Genomic DNA, 7,042 nt, shown 5'->3' with positions numbered 1-7,042 from the left:
AGTGGAGATCTCAGGCTTGATTTGACAGGGTCTCCCTCTATGAATAAGACATTTGATTTTATTTTATTTTTAAAGATTTTATTTATTTATTTGACAACAGAGATCACAAGTAGGCAGAGAAGCAGGCAGAGAGAGAGGAGGAAGCAGGCTCCCTGCTGAGCAGAGAGCCCAAATTCGGGGCTCGATCCCGGGGCTCGATCCCAGGACCCTGAGATCATGACCTGAGCTGAAGGCAGAGGCTTTAACCCACTGAGCCACCCAGGCGCCCTGAATAAGACATTTTAAAAAACATTGTTCTTCTACACCATCATCTTTTTTCTTTCTTTCTTTCTTTCTTTAAGATTTTATTTACTCATTTGACAGACAGAGATCACAAGTAGGCAGAGAGGCAGGCAGAGAGAGACAGAGGGGAGGAAGCAGGTTCCCCGCTAAGCAGAGAGCCTGATGCGGGGCTCAATCCCAGGACCCTGAGACCATGACCTGAGCCGAAGGCAGAGGCCTTAACCCCCCGAGCCACTCAGGCGCCCCCCCCTTTTTTTTTTTTAAAGATTTTACTTATTTATTTGTCAGAGAGATAGAAGAGTACAGGCAGGCAGAGTGGCAGGCAGAGGCAGAGGGAGAAGCAGGCTCCCTGCGGAGCAAGGAGCCCGATGTGGGACTCGATCCCAGGACGCTGGGATCATGACCTGAGCTGAAGGCAGCCGCTTAACCGACTGAGCCACCCAGGCAGGCGCCCCTTTTTTAACATTTTATTTATTTATGGGAGAGAGAGAGAGAGAGAGAGAGAGCACGGGCAGGTAGAGGGGCAGAGGGAGAGAGACAAGCAGATTCCTTGCTGGACGGGGATCCTGATGCAGGGCTTGATCCCAGGACCCTGAGATCAGGACCTGAGCCGAAGTCAGACCCTTAACCAACTGAGCCACCCAGGCTCCCTGCCACACATCATTTTATAAGTTATAAAAGGGGGCGCCTGGGTGGCTCAGTGGATTAAGCCGCTGCCTTTGGCTCGGGTCATGATCTCGGGGTCCTGGGATGGAGCCCCGCATCGGGCTCTCTGCTCTGCAGGGAGCCTGCTTCCTCCTCTCTCTCTGCCTGCCTCTCTGCCTACTTGTGATCTCTCTCTCTGTCAAATAAATAAATAAAATCTTTAAAAAAAAATGTTATAAAAGTATCCCATTGATACTGCTATTAAATATTTTGGAATTTTTTTGGTTAGGTTTTTAGAGGAAAAACAAACGTTATTGTATTGTATTGTATTTTTTTTTTTTTTCAGCTTAATCCCATGTCTTATTTCCCAGACATGGCTCTGAAGGACTCTGGGTGGTCCAAAAACTCGTGTCTTCCTTCAAAGACGGAGGTTTGTTACCACTGGGAATATGCCATAGTTAGGCCGGCGTCACTTGGGGAGGAGGCCTGGAGGGGTGTAGAGGCAGCATTGACGTGGGTGGAGTGGGGGAGTAGTGTGAGGCTGCCCCTAGGCTGGAGGCCCAGGGAGGCCAGAGGCCATGGCTGTTCGTCACTGACATGCTGCAGGTGCATGGTAGGGTTTGCTGAATGAATGAGCGTGAGAAAGACCGTCAGTGCATAGGAAAGTTGTGAAATGTGTGTTAACAATTAGAAAAAAAGTCTAATTTTTTCATTGATTCATTCTCACAAAGGATCTGGCAAAAATGGCGTTTCCAGCTGCTTCTCAAGGAAGCTGAACCCACGTCACAGGAGGAAAAGGTAGGAGAGAGAGAGCTCTGGATTCTCAAGAACATCACCAGAGTCCCAGGAGATGTGACAAATAATTTTTATGGAAACAAATGCCAAAGGCTGCCCTTCAGATAAAGACTACAAGCTTTTTGTGCACACTGATAAAACCTCAGGCTTGGGAGTCTTTATGATTAGTTTCCTTGGACTGCTGGAAGTACCACCAATCTGGTGACTTGAAACAACAGAAGTGTATTGTCTCAGAGTTCTGGAGGCCAGGAGTCCAAAACCAAGGTGTCGTCAAAGTCATGCTCCCTCTGAAACCTGTAGGACGGTCCTTCCTTCCCTGGTTTGTGGGGGTTTGTTGGCAATCCCTGGCATCTCTTGGCTTGCAGCTTTGTCTCTCCTCCCATCTTGGCCTCCAGCCTTCACATCGTCTTCTCCCCGTGTGTCTGCCTACACATGACCATCTTCTTATAAGGACACCAGTCATATGGATTAGGGGTTCTTCCTACTCCGGTATGGCCTCATCTTAAATAATCACATCTGCAATGACCTATTCCTAAATAAGGTCAGGCTCTGAGGGACTCAAGTTAAGATTTCAATGTAACTTTTTGAGGAGAAAATAATCCAGTTCTTAACAGGGGCAGTTTGAGAACATGTCACAATTCAAACAGGACTCAGTGACCCAGCTGATGCAGAAAATCAAATTGTTACCTGTTTGGTTGGTACCTTCTGGAAGTGGATAAGAAGCAGCAGGCTCTGAATGGCCAAATTTCCCAATGTGTTAGCCAAGCCTGTCTGGCCAAGCCCTTCCAGCCTGGTGTTTTCTAGAACTTGAGTCCAAGGGTCATGCTAACTTTGGGTAACTCATTTCTGGGACACTCATTTCCTGCCTTTTCTTTCAGAGTAGAAGTTCAACAATCATTAGATGCTTCATTAGGACCAAAAAGTTCTTTACTCATCACTCTCTGGCCCTTCATGAGCCCCATGTCTGCCAATGGCATTGCTGCTAAATCAAAGCTCCTCATTCCTATTTCTGTCATGGCACACAGAGGGAGAAAAGGTATCATTTGGAAAGCACTAGGGAGAAGGGACAGGCCTCCTCTAGTTAATCCAGGCCCTTCCCAGCTTTGTGAATGCTAAGGACATCACCATCTCAGGCCACCAGACACCTACCTACTTGGGCCCTGGGAGGGATGCCTAGAGCTAGATGATTGTACCCAACCTAGAGGCAGGACTCTGACTCTACGAGCCGAGTCCCCCTTCCGTGGATCTCCACTTGGTGACTCTGGAGTTTTTCCTCACATACACTCCATTCACCCGTATGAAAGGAAATAACCAGCCTAAACTGGACCATCTCCATGAAAAACAAGCACAGTTCCTATTCCTTAGGAGAGGAAACTCTCCAGTTTAGGTCTGGAATAGATCTAAAGTGTGTAAGATCACAAAGCAGTCCAGAGACTAGTCCAGGATCAGAGATAAAACCCGGGACCACAGTCTTCACCGGTTCAAGTCCTTCCTCATGGAAGATGAAGGTTTCCGCATAAGGACAGATGGCTGGCTTGTTAGCGGGGAATGCGCTCTTGTCTGGCTCTCTCTTGGGTTACCTGAAGAGATTTAACCAGCCTCCCTAAGCTGCAGTGTCCTGAAATGGTAGCATCTCCTCAAAGGCACAGATTCTTCTCAAGTACTTCCTCCTCCAGGCAGCCCTTCTTGACCACCTAGCCTGAATGTGGTGACCCTACTCTGTGCTCTGGCACCTACTTTCATCATTGCACCTACTGTACTATGGAGTAACTTACTGTCTGTCTGTCTTCCCAGGCTGCAAAGCTCTTGGCTCTTAGTCTCCTTTTATTGCCCATGGCTAGCACTTGGTAGGCACACCAGCTTACTGAATGAAATGAATGTCACAAATCACTTCTTAAAAATTTATTTATTTATTTATCTGAGAGCAAGATCAAGAGAAAGAGAATGAGCAGGGGGAAGGGGTGGAGGCAGAGGGAGAACAGGGAGCCCCATGCAGGACTCGATCCCAGGATCCTGGGATTATGACCTGAGCTGAAGGCAGACACTTAACTGAGTGAGCCACCTAGGCGCCCTGTCACACAAGTCACTTTGAAGACAATGGATGACTACTTCCACAAGTCACACACAATTTCTGCTCGGTGACCTTACCATCTCCCCTGCTCACAGCTGGTCCCAGGCAGTTATCAAATGCACTGTGTTTTTTTACTCAGGCAATATCCTGGTCGCTCCTCCTACTTTCATGCCAATCCCTCTTGCTCAGTTCTGGTTTCCTCAGTGTCCATGCCTTGCCACCTACCAGGATTTTCCCACTGACAAGGGGCTAAGGGGCGTTGGTTACACTTCTTCTGCCTGTGGGCGTCTCCGGATTGTTCTTCACTCCTTCCTTGGCAGCTTGTGTGTGGGCCAGATCTGGTCACCCAATCCAGGTCAATACCTAGAGCCCCAGGCTCCTGCTCATTAGGGAGAAGGGATCTGGCTCTCTGTGACCTTCATTCATTCATTCACTCACTCACTCATTTATGTCCCTTCTAACTTACTTATTTACTGTCATGGATTATTTGAAGTAAAATTCACACCATAAAGTCCACCCTTTTAAAGTGTACAATTCACTGGTTTCAGTATATCCACAGAATTGTGCAATCATCACCACTATCTAATTCCAGAACATTTCATTGCCCACCCCCCCATAAGAAACCTCATACCCATCAGCAGTCCCTCATCAACCCCCCTTGCCCTGGGCCTTGTCAACCATGAATCTCCTCTGTGTTGCTATGGATTTGCCTGTTGTAAATATGTCATATAAATGCAGTCATCCAATATGTGGCCTTTTGTGTCTGGCTTCCTTGACTTAGCGTAATGTTTTTAGGGTTCATCTATGTTTTAACATATATCAGTAGTGCATTCCTTTCTTAGGGCTGAATAATATTTCATTTTCTGAACATACCACATTCTATTTATTCATCAGTTGATGGATGTTTTGGTTGTTTCCACCTTTTGGCTATTTGAATAATGTTGCTGTGAACATTCATATACATGTTTTTATGTAAATTCATATTTTCCATTATCTTAGGTGTATATATACCTAAGAGTGCAGAGTAGCTTTTTGTTTAGCTTTTTGAGGATCAGCTGACTGTTTTCAAAGAAGCCGTACCATTTTAGGGCCCTACCAGCCCTCTATGAGCATCCAGTTTCTCCCTATCCTTGCCAACACTTGGGGCTATCTGTCTTTTAATTTTAACCATCCTAGTGGATGTGATGTGATACCTTGCTGTGGCTTTGATTTGCAATTCCCTGCTGGCGGATGATGTTTGCTGTCTTTTCCTGTGCCCGTTGGCCATTCGTATGTCTGTTCAATTCCTCTGCACAATTTAAACACTGAGTTGTCTTTTTATTGAGTTGTAAGCATTTTTATATATTCTGACTACAGGTCCTTCGTCACATACAGGGTTTGCAAATATTTTCTTCTATTCTGTGGGTGGTCTTTTCACTTTCTTTATGGTGCTCTCTGAAGTACAAAAGTCTTAATTTTGGTGAAGTCCACTTTATCTGGTTTTTTTCTTTTGTTGTTTGTGCTTTTGACGTGATATCGAAGAGACTGTTTTCGAATCCAAGGTCACGAGAGTTTGCTCCTGTTTTCTTCAAAGAGTTTTATGTCTTTAGCTCTTACATTTAGATTCGCGATTCCCCTCTCTTATTTTTGGTTTATCATCTCCCAAGGTCAAAAGCATTTCAATAGCAGTTTGTTTGGTATTCTTCTCTGCATCATCGTTGCCTTTACCCTGGGATGGGACACTTCCTTGAAGAAGTTCATATTTAGTTCTATGAAATAGACATTTGTACCTCCAGCAACCTTTGGCTTCTATCATGCCAAAAACAAGCATTTATGTAATAAAATACGCTTTTCAGACTCCAATCAGGTTGGTATTCCAGGCATTGACAATTTTAGAGGTGGTTTGAAGCTTGGTACTTTAAACCAGGACGGATAATCTGTGACCTCAATCCCACTCCCAAGGAAGGAGGAATACAACTGCAGAATTTGTCAGCGGGAGACCTTGATGCTTGGCAAGCTGTCACCTCGCCACAACCCGGACCACCCAGGCCCCTTTCTACATCTGTGTCTTATTGTTCCTTTGGTTTCGGTTATTCAATTCAGCCATTGTCTGAGCCATTGTCTGCAAAGATGTTTGGGTTGGAAATCCTTCACTATGCCTCTGAGCAAATGATACCACATTTTCTCTAAGCCCGGCATTCCTTGGTCTTTGAAAGTTGATGACAAAATTAGTCTTAGTTTCCTTGGACATTGGTTTTATATGGTTGTTGGTCCTCTCCAAATGGTATGTTTTTTCTCCTATTTGTCAGCCAATCTTTCAACTTTCTATTTATTTGAATCCCTTCCAAAACAAGAAATAAATTCATTAAAAAAATCAAGCTCTATTTTTCATCTGGCTAAGTTTCCTAGGATTTAGATTTCCCACAACTGGAAGAACAGTGCCAGAGAGAAAGATAGTTTAAATCTGATATAGCTTTACATATGAAGCCATTATTTTATCCTTTTTTTGAACCAAAGCTCCCCAAACAATATAATGAGCAAGGGCTACATTTATAACTTTATACAATGAGGTAGTCACCTTCCCTAGAGAGAAGCAACTAGAATCTGGCCATCCAAAATCTTCACTTTCTAGTAAGCTCCAGCCCACACAATATACTGATAGACAGCTCAGTCACTCTTCCAAGAGAGATTCTGAAGCTGATCTGTGATATCTTTTGTTATCCAATAAAGGGAAATCACATCCACCCTCCAGGAAGCCACTGTGTGGGGAAGCCTACAAAAGACCACGGAGCATATAAGCTCTTGGCCGTCAAAACTCCACGCCATTTAGAGGTGTCGATCCAAGGATGAACTTGGCTCCCTGTGCTGCTGATTTGCTTCGTGACATGGCAGGCTCTTGTGGTCAGGACGACTTAACCAGAACTTAAGCCCAAACAATGGCACGGGGTCTTGACCCATCTCACTCACTGTCAGAATGGCTACTTGTAATGGAAATAACAGGGTTAATAACATATACGTAAAATTCACTTAAAATTGAGAGCTTAAGGGGCGCCTGGGTGGCTCAGTGGGTTAAAGCCTCTGCCTTCAGCTCAGGTCATGGTCTCAGGATCCTGGGATCGAGCCCCCATGGAGCTCTTTGCTCAGTGGGGAGCCTGCTTCCCCCTCTTTTTCTGCCTGCGTCTCTACCTACTTGTGGTCTCTGTCAAACAAACAAACAAATAAATAAATAAAAATAAAATCTAAAAAAAAAAATTGAGAGCTTAAGAGATG

The sequence above is a fragment of the Meles meles genome, chromosome 6 (genome assembly GCF_922984935.1).
Source record: "Meles meles chromosome 6, mMelMel3.1 paternal haplotype, whole genome shotgun sequence".
Classification (NCBI taxonomy): domain Eukaryota; kingdom Metazoa; phylum Chordata; class Mammalia; order Carnivora; family Mustelidae; genus Meles; species Meles meles.
The sequence above is the reverse complement of the archived record's forward strand: the minus strand, read 5'-3'. Positions refer to the sequence as shown.